Below are 24,774 nucleotides of genomic sequence, written 5' to 3'. Positions count from 1 at the left end.
TGCTGGCCCTGAAAAACTGTTTGGCAAGTAAACCCGATGTATTGCGGGTAATCTGCACTAGTTAGGTCGTATGGCATTTTTTTTTTTCAATTCTTGAATGTGTCTTGCCATGCTTCGACGCACGCGTGGGTTAAAAAATATGCGTTCGTTTTATCAGGGATATGGCCAATGTGCAGGAGGTGTTCATATGATCACACACTTCTCTTTGACCATGACTACAAGGCGTTGGCAGGTTACCTTCGCTTTGAAAGCTGGAGCTCTAAAAGCGCGATTCCGCGTATTCATTTATTGCGAGAAAAGTTATCCCATCGATGTCAAATCAGCCGGAATCATTGCATCAGTTTTCTGTATTTACGAAACTTAAACAATCAATGATGATTATAGTTATTATGTAAAAATAGGGGAACATTTTGCGAGCAACAATTCTTAACACTGTAACATATTACTCATTTCAATTGTATGCAAGATTTTTTTTTTCACCTAGCCTGAGTAATTATCTCATCGCTCTATGTTCTAGCTACATTTCACTGAAGACCAGTTTGAGCCGCCAATATTACACGAACTCGAAAAAAAAGAAAACAGACCAAACGCAGTTCCATCAATTTTCTCTCACCGACCTGTCCTGAAGTAAAGGAAGCCTCCTCGACAGAGACATGAACCTCGCGCTGATAGTAGTCAGTTATTTCTGTGGCTTGCTCTTTTCCCACCTCCATTTATGAGAAAACAAGAAAGTATACGAATTAAAAGTCAATGTATAGTTGTCTCGTCAGATATTATGAGATAATAGAGATATGACTGACAACGTAAGTCAATGAAAATTGAAGTATATCAATGGGTCATGGGACGGCATCAGATTAAATAGTGATGGTTATGAATAGTGATAGGTAATGATGGTGACTGTTACGGATAATAATAGTAAATTATAGTAATAGGCCCGGATAGTGAGGTGATAGTGTTCGTTGCGGATAGTGACAGTTACGATAGGTCTCTGGCATTAGTAGATATAGTGATAGATAGGATAGCGATAGTTAATGAATTGGCAGTTATATGCTTTCTCATTTCCGCACGTTGAAGACCTATGTGCACCTTGTAATTTTTTTATTTGATTGTTGCGTTCAATGAAATCAAGCTCTTTTACACAGCGCATGAGACCACAGCATGCTTGCCCCAGAACTTCAGTGTATCGGCAATAGGGCCCACCACTTCTCCCAGTGTACCCTGCTGTCTTTTAACTACACGCAAAGTCAGTGAGTGGCCGCGTACTCATAAAATTATTTAATCCCTCCATCAGCATCATATCAAGACTGCCGTGGCTAACCTGTTCCTTGCCTCGAAGCAGCAAGGAACAGCTCAAAATTTCGTTTTATACGAAATTAACTAATGAACGCAGATTATCGCGGATCGCTAACTAGCACAGTGCCATTACACTTGGCCTAAGCTTTCCAACGGTATACGGTTCGGTGTTGCAGCTAAAATTTAGATTTTAATTGCAATTTACTAACTATCAATTAATTTGGCCCAGTAATTGATTGAAATACATGTACAATTAACCAATAATCCAATCTCATGGTTGATCACGTGACATATACTATGCTTAGAGAGATAGCTTGACAGTAGCGAAATAGACTAAGTCCTGCTTTAACCTTCTCTAATCTTGAAGCTCAAAGCACCAGCCTGGATCGTTTTCTGAAGTTTTACCGCGGTGACAGATTTCACGCTCTAAAAAAAAACAAACATAAAAATCTTGAAGCTCAAAGCACCAGCCTGGATCGTTTTCTGAAGTTTTACCGCGGTGACAGATTTCACGCTCTAAAAAAAACAAACATAAAGTCAGAGGCAGTACTAGATTAAGTGCACAAAGTAAAACCTTATCATGAGACTTAAAAAGTGTCTGTAGCACAGAACTCGCCTGAAAGCTTTGTGTATCAGTATTCCCCATTCAAACAGTTCTAAGAAGAAAGCAATCAATTCATGAACTTTACTATAGGCATTCTCAATGCTTTTCTCGCAATTTTTCAAAAATTTTGTGCACTCCTGGAGCGCAGACCTGGCCCGAAAGCTCGCGCTTCACTCACTGCTGCGGCCGGCCGGCGGGCGTCAGGGGGAAAAAGCGTGTCGTGCGCAGCGCTCGCCGCCGCCGCGCGAGGAGAATCGAGGAGGAAAGCGCGGCGCGGAGGAGAGTGTCGCTACTTTCAAATTATCAAGGGACTTTAGCTACCAGCTAGGGTGCCTCGATACCAGCGCTACATCGAGGCACCCTAGCCATAAGCTGAACACATGCGCGCCAAGTTTTGACTCGTCAGCCTATATGGTTAACCTTTTTGCTAGCCGTAGCTGACAAAAGTCTGTTCAGCTGTCTTTCTTTCACAATCAATTTCTTTGCAAAGGGCTGCCAATTGTATTCTACTGTATTTCGTCAGCAAACGACGTAGATCAACGGGTGAAGCCGGTGCCGTTACTTTTGCACATTCAGCTAGCGTGTTTAAGGTTTAAGGTCTAAATCTGCACGCCAGCTTTTCCTGACGGTGAAGCGGTTATTTCTACGTTATGCATAGGTTAGTGTCACTAATAGGCTTGTCATCTTGGCGAAGCAGATTATTCGCGTGCATATTTTTCTACAGAAAAATAATAATTGCAGCGGTTCGCGTGGTCTCTCCACTTTCGCGCAGTTGTGTACTCCGACATCGCACAGTACCCGGAAGCTTTGCACTTCGCCTCCACCGAAACGCACCGCTGCGCCCCGGGTTGCCGGGGTTAGTAGTGGAGCACTTTAATCACAGGGCCATCAAAGCGAGACCATGGCATGCGCGTTTCTATATAGGTAGCTCCTTCCGTTGACAAAAGTGAGCTAGAGTATGCATGCGTGGCGTGGGATTGTTATAACAAACCAAATATTAAAACGATAATCTTGAACGAATCAAAAGAAAACCCATAAGATTGATTTACTCCAAATTTTCATCATTCGGTTCTCAATCTGAGCTTACGAATTATAAAAATATCTAACTATTTGAGACAAGAAAACATATTCGTTGAGCATTCCTTTCCCTGCTCATAAGTAACAACTTGGTGCTTGGTCCCGCATCCTCAGTTTAGTTCAGCTCAGTCGTTCAGTCGTGTCCGACTCTTCGTGATCCTATAGACCATATCACGCCACGCTTTCCGGTCTCTCACTATCTTCCTAACATCACATAACTTCATCTGCAGCACCTCGAGGATACCATCTAACCATCGCGTTCGCTGCCTACCCCTTCTCCGGTGACCCTCAACCTTTCCTAACATGAAATCTTTCTCCAACGACTCTTCTCATCTCATCAGATGACCAAAGTAGCTGAGCTTTAACTTTAGAATTTAACCCTCCAATGAGCAGACAGGGTTTATGGTCGACAATATCGACTGACTTGACCTTCTGGCAGTCCAAGGAACTCTCAAGAGTCACCGCCAGCACCACAATTCAAACGCGTCAGTTCTTCGGCGGTCAGCCTTCTTCACAGTAAACTCTCGCATCCATACATAACGACTGAAAAGACCATAGCACGAGTTATACGGATCTTGGTTGGCAGACTTATGTCTCTGCTCTTTACTCTTTCCCAGAAGCAGGCGTCTCCTAATTTCATGGCTGCAGTCTCCTTCCGGGGTAATCTTGGAGCCAAAGAAGAGAAAATCTGTCACAGCTTCCACTTCTTGTCCATTGATGCTCCAGGACTTGAAAGGGCAAGACGCCATGAACTTTCTCTTTTTAACGTTCAGTTTAAGCCCTAATTTCTCACTCTCTTCTTGTGCGCGCACCAGAAGCCTCTTCAGTTCCACTTCACCTTCTGCCATTAAAGTGGTATCATAAAGTTGTTGATACGTTTTCCAGCAATCTTCACTCCAGCTGAAGACTCATCCAGACCGGCCTTCATCATGATGCACTCAGCATATAGGTTAAATAGGTAGGGCCACAGTATGCAGCCTTGTCTCACTCCTTTCTCAATCTGAAACCAATCAGTAAGACCATACCCCATTCTGACTGTGGCCTCTTGCCCTTCATACAGGTTCCTGAGGAGACAGATGAGGTGAATTGGAACTCCCATCTCTTGGAGAGCTTGCCACAATCTACTGTGATCTACGCAGTCAAACGCTTTCGAATAATCAATAATGCAGAAGTAGATTGGTTTCGGGAACTCTCTTGCCTTTTCCATGATCCAGCGAAGGTTGGCAATCTGGTCTCTAGTTCCTCTGCCCTTGCGAAACCCAGCTTGCACGTCCGGAAGCTCCCGATCCACATACTGCTGCAGCCTACCTTGGAGGATTTTCAACATCGCTTTGCTAGCATGCGAAACAAGCGCGATCGTGCGGTAGTTGGAACAATCTTTGGCACTGCCTTTTTTTGGAATGGGGATGTAAACTGGCCTCCTCCAATCCTGTGGCCACTGCAGGGTTGTCCAAATTTGCTGACATAATGTATGCAGAACGTTAACAGCGTCATGGTTGAGGTTTTGAAGCAACTCAGCTGGAATGCCATCAATTCCGCTAGCTTTGTTCCTAGCAAGGCTGGCTAAGGCCCATTCAACTTCACTCTTCAGGATGCTCGGCTCGAGATCAGTAATCACAACCGTCTTATGTCGAGTTTGCACACCCGGGTCCTTGTACAGTTCTTCTGTGTATTCCTGCCACCTCTTCTTTATCTCTGAGGCTTCAGTGAGGTCCCTGCCTCGTTTGTCCTTTATCACGCCAAGCTTAGCCCAGAAGCTTCCTCTGATATTTTCGATTGTCTTATACAGAGCTCTTTTGTTCCTCAGTTGGCTGTTGTCCTCAACTGCTTAGCACTGTATGTTCAGGAAGGCATTCTTATCTCTCCTTGCTATTTTCAGAAAATCCGCATTGAGAACCTTGTATCTTTCTCTTTCCCCCATAACTTTCGCCATCTTCCTTTCCTCAGCTATTTGCAAAGCCTCTTCAGATAACCAGTTTACTTTCTTGAATTTCTTTTGCTTTGGAACTACCTTAGTAGCAACTTCTTGTATTATATCACGAACATCAGTCCACATCTCTTCAGGCTCTCGGTCTTCTAGATCTAATTCTTGAAATCGATTCCTCACTTCCACAGCATATTCTGATGGAATTTGATCCAGATCATACCTGAAAAGCCTTCTAGTTTTCTGCATTTTCCTCAATCCAAGCTCAAATTTGGCAACAAGAAGCTGATTATCGGTGCCACAATCGGCCCCAGGCCTTGTTTTTACTGCTTGAATAGCGCTTGTCCATCTCTGCCGGCAAATAATATAATCAATATCTGATTCCTGTACGGACCGTCCGGTGAAGTTCATGTGCACAGGCGCCACTTGTGCTGTTGAAAAAGAGTATTCGCTATGGTCAGGTTGTTTTCTTGACAAAACTCTACTAGCCTCTGCCCAGTTTCATTTGGCTCACAAAGACCGAACTTGCCTGTAATTCCGGATATATCTTCACTCCCCACCTTAGCATTCCAGTCTCCTATGAGAAAAAGGGCGTCTGATGATGGAGTGCGGTCTAAAAGGCATTGCAGGTCAGCATAAAGTCTCTCAACGTCAGCTTCTTCAGCAGTAGTGGTTGGAGCATAGACTTGGACAACTGTTATGTTCAAAGGGTGACCTTGGATCTGAAGTGCAATCATTCCCATTTTGGACGCTCTGGAAGCTGCCGAGCTTGGTGGTCGTGTTTTTTTCTGGATACGCAGTTATTTATCCAGCAGATCTCACTTTATGCAGACTGAGGACGGCCCAACATCTCATTTCACTTCCCGTGTGGTCCCACAGGGCGGAGTACTAAGCCCAACGCTTTTCAATCTTACTCTTGTCGGGATTGTCGACTTAATACCACAATCGGCACAACTTTCAATATATGTAGACGACATCTGTATCTGGGCATCAGGAGTTACGCGCCCACAGGTTAGTCACAACTTTTATATCCACTCACCCCCTACCCCAGTGCCGGGTAGCAAACCGGTTGCTTTTACTGGTTAACCTCCGTGCCTTTCCTCCTCATCTTCCTCCTCCTCGGTCGTTTTTGGGGTTGTACCAGCACTGCTTTGCCCATTCTTCTGTTTACTATGAGAGCGACCCCATTCCTTCTCCTCGATTCGTGCCCACAATAAAAGACATAATGATCGCCGGAACTAAATTCTCCCATTCCGGTCCACTTGAGCTCGCTGATACCCAAGATATCAATGTTAAATCTGTCCATTTCTTGCTTGACGACATCCAGTTTACCTTTTGCGTCATAGATCTTACTTTCCAGGTTGCTATGTGATATATCTCCTTGCAACATCGGACTTTCCGGTCGCTTCCCGACACATCCACAACTGAGCGTCCTTTTGGCTTTAGCCCAGGCGCTTCATTCGTCCTGGAGCTACTAGGAATCACCCTTTGTTCGTCCCCAGTAACATCTGGGATGCCTTCCAACCTGGGGGGCTCAACTTCCGGCGCCATATCATTAATGCTATTGTGACTGGTCATAGGGTTTTCTTGGCAGGAAATACTGGAGTGGGTCGCCATTACCTTCTCCAGTGAATCACATTTTTGTCAGAACTTTCTGCCGTGACCTGTCTATATTGGGTAACCCTACACAGCAGAGCTCACGACTTCATCGAGTTTCGCAAGCCCCTCCGCCACGACAAGGAAGTTACCTATATATATATATATATATATATATATATATATATATATATATATATATATATATATATATATATATTACCTACACGCCTTACAGGTCACCATCATTCCTGTGCTTTGCTCGTATTGACACATTTCAATCACCTTCCTTCGCGCGTGCCGTAACTGAGTGGAATTTACCGGCATAATAACTGACGGCGCACAGTGATGCTGCATGATTTATTTTAGTTTCTCGTTTTACTTGCTGCTCAAGTCTGTAATATCTACTTATGTAATTGTTCTTCTTTGATCTGTAGTATGATTCGCAACATGAAATAAATAAATTAAACACAGGAGCGCTTCTGTCCATGCTCACCCTTGAAACAGTCCTCCGTGATGCCGTCAGATTGAACAGGTAAGGCTCCCCTTTAGACCGCAAAAAGTGCCAATACTACTTCATACGCCACAGTTCTGTCACATCAGAGAGGTCTTTCACGCAGACCTTTAGTGCCCTGCGGCAGAATAATTACGTAGGTTGGGTTGGAAATTCGGAAGCGAATATTCCGCTACACGGGCGCACTGTGAGATTCTACCTAATGAAAGGGCCCAGAAATTCAAGCTCGTTTAGGTTTCGACGGCGCATAAACCTGGAGACAAAAAGTGCTGTCTAAAAGATTATTAATTCATTTTATTTCACCAGGAAATTCACGATGACAGTTATTCTCTCAATTTATGCCAGTCTGCGGCATTCGTGTTTTGAAATATTTGCAAGACCTGATTCGGCTATCACGCTTCTGTAGTTGGAAAACTCTTCCCGTTCTGTTAGCTCCGAACACTTTGCTGTCTTTAAATAAATTTCAGGATAGAAGAAATGACATTGCGGCTTTAAATTGTCATGTTACCATACGAAGGATTTTTATGCAGTCAAAGACACCGGCATCCATCACATCGCCTGTTTTTTTAAATTCACCTGAAGAAGGTAAAAATTATTCCAGGCGCAACTTGAGCTAAGAAGACGAAGCACAAGAAGTATAGCAGACGAAGAAGACTTGAGGGGGCAACATGGGTTCATTTTTTGAACCTGCGATGTACCCTGGCCAATCTCCTACTGTGGTTATGTGTGATGTATAAGAGGCGAAAAAACATGCGTTGAGAAGATTGCTGGATAAACCCTTGCAGCAGCTTGGCCTTAGTTGGAACTTTCCGTTCTTACTATCATTTGGTGCCACCATACTTAGATACATCAAGAGGTCTGTTTATTCCGCGATTCAAAATTTCTTCAGACTACACTGTGTTGCTGCCCCGCCTGCATTACCTTCTTTTTCTTTCATATTTCGCCTTTTTGTTTTCAGTTCTCCTCCCATTATTGTTTGCCATATAAATATACAGCTGAACAACTTTCTCTTCTTTCCAATTCTTGGCTGATCCTCCACTATGGGTATATGTCATATGTTGCAGGCCAACAGCATCAGCCTCTGTGGTAGTGGTGATGGTGCGGACTCGGAGCTCGAGATGACCTATAATAGGGGCCCCAGGCGCCATACTGGTGGTCCACAGCAGCCAAGGTACTGTCCTCTGGGATAGTTTCGGGGTACCGGAGCCTCCTGCCTTCATGACACTCTTCAAGGTGCGCCTTCCTTTCCGTCAAGCCTCATCCAGTGGATGCTCGAACCATGTGACAACCAGCTCCCGCTGCGCAGAAGCCCTCGCTGCATAAATTTCTCTGGCCGCCCCTCAGCGGACAGACCAAACTGCTTCCGTCAGGAAGAGAGACAGGTAACTGCCGCCTTTACAGTCTCTGATTAGAGCTTGCGTCCAAGAGCTCTGTCCGAGTTTCATTATGAAGCTGCGGCACCTGGCCCACTGAAGATGCTCACCACCAGACCTCTTGCCCTCCACAAAGAAGCTGCCTTCTAGTCCTCCCCGTAACCACCAGCCACCTCCATGGCTGATGCAGGTCTCTGACACAGCCATCATCGCTAGACCCCCACAGCCCCCTTAAAGATCCCGGGTCTTGCAATGGAACATGCCATCTCTACGAGCTATGCATGCCGACTACTGCTTGATTGCTGGCGGCTCTTTTGCGTATGACGTGCTGCCCATACCAGGAGCCTGGAGGCACAAGGTGGACCTCACCGCCTTCATTATTTCAGGGTTCGTCGGTAAGCCAGCTCTACTAGAGACGTCTGGACAAAAGCCATCTGCCTAATCCCTGACTCCAGTGGAAAGGCTAAAGCAAGACCGACTGAAATAAAGAGCTGCACAGGTGGTGGGGTCCTATGGGACCGCGTGCGCCAACTTTCGTTTCCCCTCTCGCTGTTGAGGGCGCTCAGTTGACGTGTTCGTCTGCCATTCTCATCATCATCTGGCCTGCCTTCGTTCGCAGAACACTTCAAATCATAATTTAATTGAAACAAACTGTAACCAAATTCGAAAAACAATAAACCTTTGCCCGAGTAAGTTTGTACTTCAAAAATTTTGCTTTTGTATTTTAGCGGAGAGTGTTTATTTTTACAATGTTTTTCTCTCGCAAGAGGGCATACCGCGATTACACTGTGCGACGGCACTGTATGTACCCGCCGCACATGCACAGAACAGGTGCTTGTGCATTACAGCGTGGACAAATAATTAAACTATAGCGACGAAGAAAAATGACAGACCTAATACATCTTTTACTGAGAAACACCCATTTTAGCGCCAGGCTGCCGTAGTGTTCTTTCCCTAGCGGCGAAGGCTATGATCTAGAAGGTGCGCGCTGGAGCAGTGCTATCTGTGCAGGTCTTTATTTCAGTCGGTCATGAGGGGCTAAAAAGCTCCATCTACATCCGGACGACATACTCTGTAAACGACCTGGCTGATATTATCTGTGGCGCATTGGAGTGCTGGTTCCAAGGTGCGTTTGTACGCAGGGTTGCACGTAATTGATTACTTGTAATTATTTACATTTTGTGTCTTTTTGTAATGAAGTGATTACTTATTCAAACGGTAGCGTTTCAGGTAATTCAATTATATTTTTCTGTAACTGCATGATTACAGGTAATCATGGACTTGTTTGCAAAGAAGGTTAGAGGGGAGAAGCGTCAGTGACAATGTGATTGCGTCAGATTTTTCGGCCACACGACGGTGCGCATGGCTGCCTAACCATGCGCACCATCAACGGACGACATCAGGAGCTAGCTCTGCCGTCGAAGGACACCACCAGAACCTCAATCAGCCTTTGGCTGAAAAATATCGAAATTTCTGTGGTTCCACTCAAGAATCCGCGCCTGATGTTCCCAAGGAAAGAACTACGGTTTAATTTTTCACCTTTTCAACGGGCTTACCTGCGGCGTCTTTTCACAGCGCCAATAAAGAAGCACGTGGCGCTTTATAGAAGACCGAAACTTGCATCGATGCATTTCGCAACTACGAGCGGGTGCGCAAGGTTTTCATACGATATAACACAGCCCTTAGTGTTCAGTGTAGTGGCTGATGTGTTCACGAGGAAACGTTCGAAATCAGCGATTACAACTTTACAAGCCGCAGTAGTTGATTGCAGTTAGAGTGAATTTGGATTATGGTTATAAAACTGAAATAAACGAGTATTACTGTTCAATAATCTTCATTTTCTTTTTTGGAGCTGTAATTTACCACCACATGATCACTTACATTTTAGTTGTAGTAATTGTGATCGGTAACATATTTTCTGTAACGTTTACAGCACTGGTATGTAGACCACAGACGCCGGTATATGCGCAACCAGACGTGCCTTGTGATCCCAGCTGTCTCACCACCATCATCTCCCATCGCAAACCTCGTGGCCACCCTTGAAGAAACCTATCACTACGGAGATTTGGTAAGGGTCTTCGTCATGGACATGTAAGCTGGCACGTCGTTGCCCCTTGCAGTGCCGTACAGGAGTCTTTAGAACACCTCGGCAGCGACGGTCTCTGTCAGCCCTTCGTCGAGACCTTCCTGAGGGGGCAAAATTTCCTGGTGAGCATGGGAATAACCTGGCCCATCACTAAAGAGGTCCACCAGTGATCGCTCCTGAGTCCCATCCTGTTTAACTTGACAATGGCAGGACTTCCGAACTCGTCCCCCTCCCGTCGACACTTTTTCCCCATTGCTGCTCAGTCTACAAAGACACGATGACCCTGTGTGTTTGGTGTCCTTCCAAGCACATCCGGTAAGTCCATCGGGCACTGCAGAATGAATTGGCTGTTCGAATTGCCTGGAGTCCATTGGCCTCTCCGTCTCTCTGACCAAAACGAAGACCGTGATGGTTTACTAGAGAGGGATCCTCCCTAGATTTGCCACCTTGCGCATCAACGGCGAGGGCCTTCCAGACGGCACCAAGTGAAGAAACTCGGCGTTTTGATCGACCGAAGCCTCGCATGGAACCCTACCGAGAAATGCCCACCTACATAGGCTTATCCATGTTCCTGCTGCTTGGGGGAGGTAATGACTGCTGAGTGATCTGGCCCCGCGTGTCTACCGAACGGCGTCTTCATATCTCTCGCTGTACGCCTTGCCCTGGTGTCCCTGCGGCAAACCCGCCTCAAGCTGCTGACGGCTGCCAATCGTTCCATCCTGAAAAGGTGCTGGGCCTTCCGGCCACTTCTCCATTTGCAGCCACCCACGCAGAGTCAGGGGTCTGGCCGCTGTTCCTGCTGCCACTCTATGTGGTGCAGCTCATCTGGCCTGTCTTTGTTCGCAGAACACTTTCCTCAAGGATAGGCCACTTGCACACACTATGCGGACATCATCGGGGACTGTCCGACGAACACTGGTGTTTCGACCACCGCCCACTCATCCTCTCCTGAACACCAGTGTGGGCATCCAGGACTGCAGTAAGCAACTCCCGTGGTCGGTTTAGCAGCAGGCTGAGACATCCCTTTTAGTGCGTAGCACTACTAGCCGCAATCACTGATTTCACCGATATCTGTCCGAAGCCGTTCACTCTCTCTCTCTCTCTCTCTTCGTGAACTTGAAGTGGAGAAGGAGAAATTGGTGACGCGCGCGACGTGCGGCTCGGCATTGAGCCGGCGGAGCGGCCGCGCAGCTGCAGCAGGAGCCGCTTTCTCTCTCTGTCCGTCTCGCAGTGAACTGATGGAAAGAGAAGGTGGCGACGCCCGCATTACGCGACTTAACAGTGAGGGGGCGGAGAGGCCGCACAGATCCAACCAGTGAGAGAGTGGGGCGTGTCATAGTTGCGGACACCGTGGCCTTCACCGGGAAATGTTGAACAAGAGTGTGTGACTCAGAACTGAGCAGTTGTGTGTCGTTCACGCGTCCTCAACTTCGGCATCTCTCCCCTCGCATCAGTCACTACTCAGTCTTCACGGTCAGCAGACGTGCACGCACGGTGCTCTCTGGACCTCGGCTCAGAGCCGCTCGCCGCGTCGTGAAGCAGCTTGTGCTTAAAACCTCCCCTCCTTAACTGTCTCGATCACCATCAGGCGCATTTCCCTGCTCTTGGATTACCTTTCTTCGTCCTGGAGACCTTCTTTCACTGCTTGGAATGTACTGACGCAGAAACTTTGGAGCATCTGTTTTTCTCATTTCCTACATTCTCCTCAAATCTCTCTTTCTCTCCCCCTTTTATCACACCTTAGACTTTTTAGATGCAGAGCAGTGAACTCCAAAGAGGGATGCAATAGATCGTGCCTATTTTCGCTAATTTGTAATACGAACCACTGAATATGATGTAAGGAAAGCTGAGGACGCTGATGCGCCGCGTGTTTACTTCGCGTAGCAATGAATGAAGCCCGAGGCTTCTACCACTGCGGCGCAGTTTTCCCGTACTCGACGTGCTGAACTACAAGAGATACGAAGACAGCGCGAACGCGACTCCACTGTTTCCGATATTGCAGCTAAACGCTGCAAGAACCTAGAGCACAAGGAATGAGGAAACGGGCAGCGGGCTCATGCAAAACGAGGCACAACAAAGTGTAAAAAGCTTGAAAAATATAGCAGAGATAAGTAGTGCTACGCACCGCCTTCGCATTTGATTAACCGTGCGAATCGACTCTAATTTTTTTTTAGGAGAAACAGGAGGACTGGCTGTGGTTTCTACGTGGTCATAGGCCACCAACCACCGCGGGTTCGAGCGTCGCGCGAGCCGAAGCCCCGATCAGCCGTCACCACGCGCACACTGAAACACCGCAGCGCGCACTCAACCTCCACCGGGAGGAGAGCACTTCGCTGCAAGGACACAAACCTCCAAGTTCACAAAGGAGACGTTTATTGAGACGCCATCCTCCAGCGGCACACACACACACACACACACACACACACACACACACACACACACACACACACACACACACACACACACACACACACACACACACACACACACACACACACACACACACACACACACACACACACACACACACACACACACACACACACACACACACACACACACACACACACACACACACACACACACACGCGCGCGCGCGCGCATGCACGCACGCACATACACATATATACAAACGCACATACACACACATACTCAGTCACCGTGTTCCGGGAGCGCGCGAGGAGCAAGGTTCCCCTGCGCGCACGAAGTGACACGGAGTGCGCGCCGCAAGCACGCTAAGGCGTGCTGTGATCTCTCTCTCGCAGTGACCAGAGGGTTCCTTTGAGAAAGAGTGGGCAACCACCGCAAGGTACGCCTGTCGCGGATCGTTGGATCACGATCGACAGGCTCGAGTTGCGCTCTCAGGTACGACCCGGAGCAGACGAACTCGAGTACACACTGGTCTGCGCGGACAAAGGCCGGCAGACAAGAACAGTAGCGTACGCACCTTGCGATGTCTCGGAGGGGTCTCTCTCTGAGCTCCGCTCGGACGGTCGCGCGAGCGCGGCCGTCGAAGCGGTGCCGTGTTCCCGCCAAAAGGCGCCAATGAGAACAGCCACTGGGACGCCAGGGCGGAGCTGTGGCCCGAACGACAGTGACAAGTCGTCCGAGCCTCTCTCCGCCGCCTCAGGCGGGAGAAAGGGAACGAGGAGAACAACTGGGAAGCGGGCGGGGGCCGCACAAAGGGCAGCCGCAGCAAGCCCGAATCCCACATCCTCCTCTCCTTAATTGCCCTCCTACCCATCAGCGAAAGCACGCGGCAGGTCCCCAGCATGAAGAAAAGAATGCTATCCTCACGCAACAAGTCAACTACGCTTCAGCTCCAGCCAAAAAGATCTCGAAAAGACACACTCAGGAAAGACAATCACTAGCACAAAAAACAAAACAAAAAAGAACAAGATGACATGAAGAATTCTGTACAAAATGCCACTGAGTTCCCCAGGCGAAGTAAACACAACTATGTACAGAAGTTCCAAAGTTCGTCGGTGCACCTCAGGGGGCCTGCGGTGATTCACCGCTCGTTGACTTCTGGGTGGCCAAAGTTCATCGTTGGCTGCAAACGATCCCCGTAAGTGGTGGCGCAGGTTAAGTGCAGGAACAGCGAACCCGCCGAAGGGGCCCCAGGCGTGGAAAGTCCGTGACTCCGTGGCGATCCAAGGCGCACATGGGAAGACCGCGCGGGGCTTCCTTTCCACCGCGTTCCGCACACGCCGGCAAACACACATGGCGCGACGTCGTCGCCTCCACGCCCAGGCACGCACACGCACAGCCACTCACACACCAAAGTGTGATGCCGACCTTCAGCGACGAACCTGTTCCGAGCACCTTCGCAACCGCGGCGGCCTTGGGTGAAAGGGGCATGCATCGTCCATGCTCCCCGTCCCCAACTTCCTTTCCACACACACCGGAAAAACCGCGCGTCGGTGCTGCCTAATGAGCAACCCTCGCAATTTCAAGAAGAAAGAGGAGAGAAGACGCGCTGTACAAAAGAAGGCACTCGCTGTACAATAATTACAAGATAAGAAGCGAGAACGGAAAAAGAAGAAAGCGAAAAATGGGAACAGAGGCACACACACAAAAAAAAAATAAAAATAAAGCACGAAGGCTGGAACTGAGAGAGCCAAAACAGGGGAGACCAACCTTGCTTCCGGGTAGGGTTCGACGAGCAAGCTCGCTCGGTGAGGCGGTATGCCTTCGGTTGCGGAAAAGGCCCGCCGTCCGGCATCAATCACACAGGTGAACGTCGCCTCACCTAGTACCGGTGCGGGGCACGGCTGCGTTCCACCGCATCGGGTGTGCCTCGGCGCTTGCCTATGGTGACAATGGGCACCAGCGCAAGCTTGTCAGACCGTTACGCATAGGCCTTCAGGTCTGCAATGTAGGCACGGCTGGTATTTGCCGTAGGGGGATTCTCCAGCAATGAGTCCCTGCTTGTTACTGAGGAAATGCCCCATGAAATCGCAGGTGGCCATCTGCCACGGACGCACACTGTCAGCCGTGTTCCCGCCAAAAGACGCCAATGAGAACAGCCACTGGGACGCCAGGGCGGAGCTGTGGCCCAAACGACAGTGACAAGTCGTCCGAGCCTCTCTCCGCCGCCTCAGGCGGGAGAAAGGGAACGAGGAGAACAACTGGGAAGAGGGGGGGGGGGCGCAAAGGGCAGCCGCAGCAAGCCCGAATCCCACATGGCTTAAGGTCTACATGAATGGATCCGTCATCCCGCTCGCTGTACAGGTGGCCGCTTCCTGCTGATATCCGCTCCCTGCTGACCGTCCCTGATACTGGCCAATTCCTTTTGCTAGTCGGTGCCTTTACTCATTGCAACTCGGATCCTAACGATGTTTACTCGCTTTCTAGAGCCTGTTATGAAGAGTACGCCACTCGTTGAAACTCGCGAAAGTGATATCAGAGAAAAGCTGCTTCGCAAGTTCGGGTCTGCTTCGGTAATATCGCGCTGGAGTGACCGCTCAAAGTAACAGCAGTTACCTTCAAAGCAGCTTTTGTGTCCTTTTCTGTACGAACATATGCACGTGCACAGGTGAATGGAACTCACAACGCGGCTTCTTATTATGACTTGATGTAGTATATACAAAGAAACGTGCGCGAGCTGCAGGTGTTTGTTATTGCGCCACTCGTCGTGCAGCCGAAAGCAGTCACAACAATTAAGAACCGAAAACGAATTAATCAAGTGACAACGCAGAAGTGCAACGCACGTTAGCCGCGAAAGCAATTCGTCGCGGAAGCGTCCTTGTCGCGCTCAACGCCGCTGACCATCGTTCTCATATTTATCCGACCACAACAAACATATGTGGAACCAGGTGCTATTTTCTTTTTTGTGCCTTGTGCTGCAAACAACTGCGCCACAGCTTGCAGGAATATCAGTAATTATGCTCGAAAACACAGCAAGCGCCGCGCATTCAGTGCAGACGGCGCGGGCTTTTGCCTACACCGAAAGTCACTGCTGTTGCCAGCGCCGCCGCATATCCACTGACGTCACAGGCTGACGCTTGTCTATAGACCAACACCGTGTTTACAAACAAAGGGGGCGCTCGCGGCCTCGCAGCCGACTGGGGGTGAAAAATAGGGTTAGCGCCCATAGGAATACAGGGAACCGAAATATTTCTAAGCAGTTTTCTCATTTCACAGGGCACCTGTGATGTCGTTATTCGGTACGAAGCAACTATGAACATCCTAGAACAGATCACGAAAGTATGAAATCTCATTAATGAGGCGAAGTATTTTTAAAATACCGCGAAACGTATGGGGGTGCAAGTTGGGAGGGCGACCCGTAGAAATACATGTAAACATAACTTACCGGAACATTTTTCTCATTTCGAAGAGCATCAGAAGTGGTGGCCGGTCATTAAACGTTGACCAGCGCTTTGAAGAAGAGTGTGATAAAGTATGGTGCGTCATTGCGGAGGCAGTCTACTTTTAAAACTCCCCAAATAACCTGTGTTATGAATCCAGACACCGCCAAAAGGCAAGCTGAGTGTAGCGAATCGCGCAGTTTTGCTTAGTCTGATATGCTGCCGCATAGGGTAAATAAGCTTGATAATACTGTCGCTCCAGTGATACGTGCTAGACAGAATTACATTTAAAAAGCAGTTGTCAAACGCCATATGGCAATATGAACAGAACGAGATTCGCGCATTGCAGCAGACGACAGCGCAGCTGGCGATACCCACCGCGGCCGCCTCCAGCTCCGGAGCGTCTGCTAGCGACAGCGCCGGTGGTGCATTGCTGTCTGCAATTGTGCGCGGTCAGTTTATCGTGCTGTGAACGGTCCCGCAAGTCGCCAGACTTGCAGTACTTGCAAGGGAATGTAGTGTGTCATGCAACATGATGTCGGGGCGTGATACAAGACGTTCACCAAAAAATGAGAAGGGTTCAACGCTGCTGAACCGAGTAAATTGTTGCGGTAAGTTGTGTTTACATGTGTTTCTATGGGTCGTCCTCTCAACTCGCACCCGCATACGTTTCGCGGTGTTTTAAAAATACTTCGCCTCGTTAATGAGATTTCATACTTTCGTGATCTGTTCTAGGATGTTCACGATTGCTCTGTATCGAATAACGACATCACAGATGACCCGTGAAATGAGAAAACTGCTTTTGGAATATTTCGCTTCCATGTATTCCTATGGGCGCTAAGCCTATTTTTCACCCCCAGTCGGACCACGCTGGCGATAGCGCCACCGCATCGTGCTTACGTCACAGATCGGTGTTGGTCTATAGACCAACTCCGATCTGTGACGTATGCATGATGCGGTGGCGCTACTATCGCCAGCGTGGTTCGACTGGGCGCCGCGAGCGCCCCCTTTGTTTGTAAACATGGTGTTGGTCTATAGACCAACACCGTGTTTACAAACAAAGGGGGCGCTCGCGGCGCCGCAGCCGACTGGGGGTGAAAAATAGGGTCAGCGTCCATAGGAATACATGGAATCGAAATATTCCAAAGCAGTTTTCTCATTTCACGGGGCACCTGTGATGTCGTTATTCGGTACAAAGCAACTATGAACATCCTTGAACAGATCATCAAAATATGAAATCCTATTACCGAGGCGAAATATTTTTAAAATACCGCGAAACATGTTGGGGTGCGAGTTGGGAGGGCGACCCGTAGAAAAACATGCAAACACAACTTACCGGGACATTTTTCTCATTTCGCGGAGCATCAGAACTGTTGGCCGGTCGTTAAACGTTGACCAGTGCTTTGAAGAAGTGCTTGATAAAGTATGGTGCGTCATTGCGGAGGCAGTCTACTTTTAAAACTCCCCAAATAACCTGTGTTATGAATCCAGACACCGCCAAAGGGCAAGCTGGGTGTAGCGAATAGCGCAGTTTTGCTTACAGTCTGTTATGCTGTCGCATAGGGTAAATAAGCTTGATAATACTGTCGCTCCAGTGATACGTGCTATACACATGCCCAGCTTTTTGGGACATGTACTACTCACGCCATCTACCGGCAGGTGGCGGCGACAGAGCGCGTTACTTAATGGGAACGGGTACAAAAAAATACCTAAAACGTGAACAAATGCACGTACGCAAAATGATTCCGGGATTTATATAATATAGAGTTAGCCGAAGACTGTGCCGAAGTTTCAGCTCTGTGCTCCTATTACACGAGCTTCCCAGCGCGTCTGAATATTATGCATTGCTTCCTATGGCAAGGCACCAAAATTTCCCTCTTTTTCAGACTTTGAAACTGTATAGCGTCGTAACGCGGATAGATATCGAAAATGATTCCCGGTTTTAGGTACCCTAACATATGCTGATTAAAATGGTTTGCGTCGATCTGGCATAGATTTAATCATGCAGCTTCCTGGTGCCATTTTATGTGCAACCTGATGTCGCCTCGCATATGAAACACGGCGCCTGCAGTGGGCAGTTACGCAGAAGAGATGGTTGGGTGATTCCACATCAGATGGATCAAAGCGTGGCTTGTCGAAATTTTTATGTGATGTTTCCTGATGTTTAAAAAAAATATCTGCAACTGGTTTTAATCCATTTTTGTTTTCTATAAGCACCGGGTATAATTAATGGCCACGAGGTCTAGCTCTGCTGTTTGGCTAAGTTTTTATGAATGACATAAAATGTTAAAGTTATGTAAATAAAATCATTTGAGTTATGTAAATAAAATCGTTTGACTACATATCAAAATGTTTTTATTTCCGTTCAATTATTTTTATTTTTGCTTTTTATAGCGAAATTTTTAACGAAACGTCAACCCAAGGAAACGACTTTTTTTTTGCTATTTTGCGTATCTAAAAAGAAAAAGGTTACTACAAAGCAACAGAAATGTGCATTATGTTTCATGTTAACTTATCTATCAAACTGCCAGCGCTCCTATCTAACGTTTCCGATTAAGCGTTATAATCGGGCTAACTTCAAAAAACGCTGCGCAATGGAAAATTCGGACAACAATGAAAATACTTTGTATTTCTTAAAATTAGTCCACATATTATCCTCTACATCAACTTTCATAATCACTAAAAACTTATTGCGTAATTCCATTGCACTAATAGTTGCGGCTTCTTTAATGAGGTCCCTCCGCAAGGCTCAGCGCGCAATGCGGATTGTAGAGTCTACGGGGTCATTCCAAGCCAACGCATCCAGACATTGCACTCGACCATCTTCGATTTCTTTTTAATAAATTATGGCCTGTTGTATTGCTGTGATGAATATTATCCTGGCCTTGTTTTAGCGGAAAAAAATTTTCCAACGCGGCCGCCGTTTGCAAACGGAGCGAAACCTAGCCGCACAATCAAATTTGTAAAAATTAAAGTTCTTGACGCACAACTTTTAAACTTTTTCATGCAAATAAAACAAACATGTTTAAAATGAGTTCACATATAGATTATTTATTGTAAATAAAACGCGCATAATTATGATTTACAAACATTTCAAGCTCTGAAAGTTACATTTCATTCTACTGTATACCCTTTAGAGGAGGCACTCGAAGCAGTGGAATAGGTCTCTGTCCATGCCGTCGCAGTCAACCGCATCGCCCCTGTTACGCTAGCTGCTAGCTTTACTAAAAAAAGGCAGTTCGTTTTAAAAAGGGCAATATAGTGCGAACATAAAATATTATAATACACACTGTCCTACGCAACAATTCGAAACAAAATTTGTGCAGTCAGAATCACCGCGTCATTACAATGTATTGCTGTTACATATACAACCTAAACAGTCCACTACACATGTCGCTATAATATGAATGTAGCTATAAACATTTCACAACAGACAGGACGCATAAAAGAAGCAATGCTTTAAGAAAAAACAGGAAGGCAAACTTCTCGTCGGTTAGCAAGGAATATCAGTCAGCAAAAGTTGACGTAATTTGAATATAAATATGCTCACGGTTTATACAGCCAATGCAGCTTATGTCGGACAATGTAGCAATATCCTTGAGAGTTTCAAATGTTGTGGCTCGAGCTCCCCAGATGGTGCAGAAACAACGGCACAGAACGGCAGACTATCACATGCAGGAATAAGCGGACAAAGGAGTCAGGCCCTCTTAAATAACCTCGGGCGTAGTTTTGGCGCCTTTTTTGCCTGACAGGAGTGCTTTCTTCTATATATCTTCTGTCCTGCTGTACCTGATTGGTGTATTTTCCCTCGCCGGAGACGTTTCCGCAGTCTCACTGACTTTAGATATTTAGCTTTCGGCATCGCGCGCGTGTGTGTGTGTGTGTGTGCGTGCGTGCGTGCGTGCGTGCGTGCGCGCGCGCGTGCGCGTGTGTTTGTGTGTGTGTGTGTGTGTGTGTGTGTGTGTGTGTGTGTGTGTGTGTGTGTGTGTGTGTGTGTGTGTGTGTGTGTGTGTGTGTGTGTGTGTGTGTGTGTGTGTGTGTGTGTGTGTGTGTGTGTGTGTGTGTGTGTGTGTGTGTGTGTGTGTGTCGCGGCCCTGCAGCCTAATATATGTATATGTTTATTTATCCACTGCACAGACGAGAGAGAGTTTTCTTCTTGGTCTCAAATTTAGTGCGCCGCCTGTGCTACGCTATGAGCAAGGAGGGCAGGCGTGTGTAGCTTAGAATGCTTCTTTAGAGGATCTAAATATACACACTGCACGTTCGCTACTCCCAAAAGCACGATTCAGCCCCATGTCCCATTTCGTTTCTCCGTATGTGTACATGAAGCGCCCCTCTCCACCCATAAAAACTGGGCAGTAAATCGTGCCTACTTAAAGCACTCGAACGCTGCACTCTTCGTTCTTTTCGCGCATTTGTCCTGACTCTTGGTGTCATACATCAATATGTCATCGGGAAGGCCAAGTCAGGCAGCCATGTCAGTCACATAGAACTGACAAAACGAATGGCGATGCAGGGAAGAAAAAAGCGACAGTATGGTGCTCTTTGTTCTGGTGACTGTGACGGGCGTAGCCGGGTTTTAAAGCGAAAAAAAAAAAAGAATAAACCAAGACCCGAGGATAAGCCCCTTTACCATGCGTTCAGCAGGGAATCTCACAATGTGCGAATACACGCTTCCAAGAAAAAAGCAATTCCCTTGCCCGCAGTGGCCCAAGTGTCCGAACCCCACTTTGCGGAGACAGACATCTCCGTTTTTTTGTGTCTTTTTTTAATGTAGCCTTCGTGAACTTAAGGAAATGCAGGCGACCTCTTCCTGCAGCTGGTCGCGTGCTCGAATTCTTGGTAGCTGCAAGGAGGAAGTTTGTACACCAGTTCTGTAGCTTCAGGTCAAGCGCAGACGTTTCGGCCCCACATTCTTTACTTGGGCTTCCGATGTTTCAGACTCGTCAGGCGAGCAATAAGCTGGGCTTTAAATCAAGAGATGTCAGTTTTATTGCCTGTCTCGGCTGCAAATGCTTTCTTCCTTTGTAGGACACACGAGGGGCGCAGGCCAGCGGAAAGGAGTCAGTGGCGAAAGCTTGGTCCCGCACAGAGCCAACGGGCACAAAAAATACAGGCAGCGAAGCTTCTTTAGTAAGAAGACTCCCCATTTCTTTCTCTTTCTGTCCCCCTCTTCACACTAAACGGGCGACGGGGGTCTGGGGTCCCACAAGAGCAAAGAATAGTCAGGCAGAAAGAGGGTAAGACCGTTTGGAGAGGGCGGAAGGCCTGCATCGTTGCTCTTGTGCTGAACAATGAGAGAATCTGTTTGTTCAGTAGCAGTCGCGACAACCCAAAGAGGACCGGTCCGAACGTTCGCTTTTTACAAGCGGAAAGCAGAGTACATTTTCAGTGGAAAGCTTTGTTTAGAACAGGAGCTTAATTGGTGACTGACAGTCATTGCGCCGGCACTTCACTCACGGCACTGAAAGCCTCAGGAACAGCTACAGGTTCTGAAGCGGCTGTTACACAGAAGGATAAACACGAAAAAAAAAAATGTGTTTGTCGACCGTAGAAGCTGCTGTTTTACTCCGCAAGCACCTGAGCTGCGGTCAATGGTAAATAAAAGAGACTGAAGAGGTTAGTAGGAGAATAACACTGAGAAAAGCAAGCGTAGAACTATATATGCACTAATTACGTTATTCAAAACTTTGTGCAAGAAACAAGAACAAGCGAAGAATGCCACCCGCACACTGTGTTCGCATCCCTGTTCCACGCGGAGGGGGGGTTTCGAGCACTGCACATGCTCGGACTTACCCGAAAGCCAGAGCCCGCCAGGAACGCATCTTCAGGTAACAGCGCAAAAAACATGGATGGAACACAAGAGCAAGAACACACAGCAGATCTCGTTGTGTGTTCTTGCTCTTGTGTCCCGTCTATGTTTTTTTTTTTTTTTTTTTTTTTTTTTGCGCTGTTACCTGATTCTATAGCAAGTACAAAACTTTTTTTGGCGTAAGAACTTTCGCCTTGAGTGGAGCGCGTGAATGTTGTTGGACGCCATCAGAGCAGATATGGAATCTGTACGACGGTACACAGAGTGCATAAATGTTGATTTTCCAAGAATTCGATAATTTCTGCCTCGAACGTGATATTCAGAGCTCACTCAGAGCTCATTCATATACCCTTAAAGAATGAGCTTAAGCGTCCCCAATAATGTAGCACCTTACACTTACAGATCGTGATAGGCAAATAATGTAGAAAGAAGCTTCCGCCGTTGCTTTCGCAATTCAACTAGGGTCAACTAGAGCTAAACCGCATTTCTTTTTTTTTATTGGAGCTGCCTATTAGGACGTACTGTAGATGTTGTGTCCGCTAGATAGAAGAACAAATACAGTGGGAATGAAATACGTTGCATTTCAGTATAAACTACAATCTATCCGGTAAATGCGAAGAAAGCGATCAGCTGGTGCTGCTGACGTAAACAAACCATTGGTCTAGAAAGCAAGAAATAGCAAAGCCAAGACCAAAACAAACAACATATCAGAAGTGGTTCTGTTCTAGCCAAGACAAATAAACTTCTCTGATTGCTATACAAACATGGTTTGAACTTCACTCAGAAATGCCCTGTTGGCGTTTTATTTATTTTTTGTCTCAGTAGCGACATTCACAAGTTTGTTACTCAAAGCCGATGTTACCTTTTGACAAAAATGCAAAACTTTCCGAGTGATATTTCTTCTGGTGATGTTTTATAGTTCCGGCTGCTTCTAGCACCTTGGTGGTAAGCTGGCTACATTCACAATATCGTGGCGCTTTTTTTTTTACTTGAGTTCGTGTAGTGTTACGAGACACATAGCTTTTTCCGTAGTTAGGAATCGCTAGCTGCGGTGCCACGTCACATCGCGATGGCACTTTGCAATCGCTGCAAACGCAGTTCGCAAATATATACGAAAGTTGCGAAGTGTGTTCAGTGTGCGGTGGTCTATTAAGGAAATGCAGTATCTGAATGAAAGCGATAATAACGCTTATGCTAAAGGATATACATTTCATTTTTGCGCATTTTGCCCGTAGGAAGTCTAGGTCGAAATAATGTCTGGTTAGAAAATGGGATTCTATATTCTGCTTATAAGGGACCCTCTGATATTGGAGATAAAAAACCTGCTCCCCAGTGCACGTATCTTATAAAACGGTTCAACTGTAGTCGTAAGATTTGCAAAATGAGTCTCCAGGAGGTTGAGAAGTGATGCACCCCGGGAAAAAAGGGCGCAGTGACACACAGTGTGACATGTCTCTCCGCGTAGGGCTGTATATTTTCGTTGTGTAATACAAACTAGCCCAAAGCGCCACCTTAGTAAACTCAGATTTACACCCCTGATCAGAAGCCAAATTAAAGTTTATTAAAAGATTTACGCAGTCAATGATGCTGAAAGCAGGGATACCGGGTGTTTGGAGAAGCATCTTTTCGTGAAGGCAATTAAAGCGTCTAACGGACCAATGTCAAAAATCATTCAGGGGAGCTGCAGGCTGCCGCTAAGATTTTATAATTGCTTTCGCCTCCCTTTGCTCCGGCTGAGTGACCCAGCTGTTTCATCGACGTAATGCTAGTACGAGGTTTGTGTCCGGAACTTAACTTTTCTGATATGAACCAACCATCACGGATAGCTACGCTCTTCACGAATTTTGTGACGGGAGTGAGACACTCCGGTACAAGCTGAGGAAACAACGTTTTGTTAAGCGACGTCTCTCGCTTCGTGCACGCTGAGCGTTCGTGAAATGAGCGGCCAGCAGTGACAAAAAACACTCTCGAAGTTTTTCGGAAACTTTGGCTTTAGCGGACTGTGGTAGAAACACGACCTTCAAGTTTAAGTACTCAAGTCGCGGAATAGCCGACACACCAGAGTAAGACACCACCACCAGAGTAAGACACCACCCCATAGACACCACCACCACTGCTTTCGCAAAAAGCTGCACAGAGCACGAGTAGGATTATTCCTTAGTTCTTCTACAGAGTTTCAAGCAGATGCATGTACCCTTGCTTGCGTTCAATTGATCAATTTTAATTTAACGGTTCCAATGACAACATAAGCATGTAAACTTAATTCAGTTTTCCCCTACGACATTACGTCATTACTATGTTCCGCTGAATCAAAGCATGTCGCTTGTATAAATGTAGGCTGCACTTTTCATGACTCCAGTGGTATGTAGTCCTAAATTTACAATACAAGGTTACAGTGAAGTTAATCCCAAAGCTGCGTCTTGGCTTGCTCTTGGCTTGCTTGGCTTGGCTTGCTAGCGCCTTGTTCCTGCCGGGTCGGTCTACAGATGCTCAGGCTTTGTGCGCGAGAGGCATCCCCAGAGGGGGCGAAAAAAAGAGAGAGGGAAACCTGCGAGCAGCGGTTCGGAATATGCGCATGTTGGGAAGGGCACGTTTTCAAGCGAATCCTACTGTTGGGCGTAAAATAGTTGGGCGAGGGTCGGTGCTTTCGTTATTTTACTTTTGTTCTTTTTTGTAGAGTCTTGC

Source organism: Amblyomma maculatum, chromosome 1 (genome assembly GCF_055883805.1).
Source record: "Amblyomma maculatum isolate TAMU_Amacu chromosome 1, ASM5588380v1, whole genome shotgun sequence".
NCBI lineage: Eukaryota > Metazoa > Arthropoda > Arachnida > Ixodida > Ixodidae > Amblyomma > Amblyomma maculatum.
Note: the sequence above shows the minus strand (reverse complement) of the source record.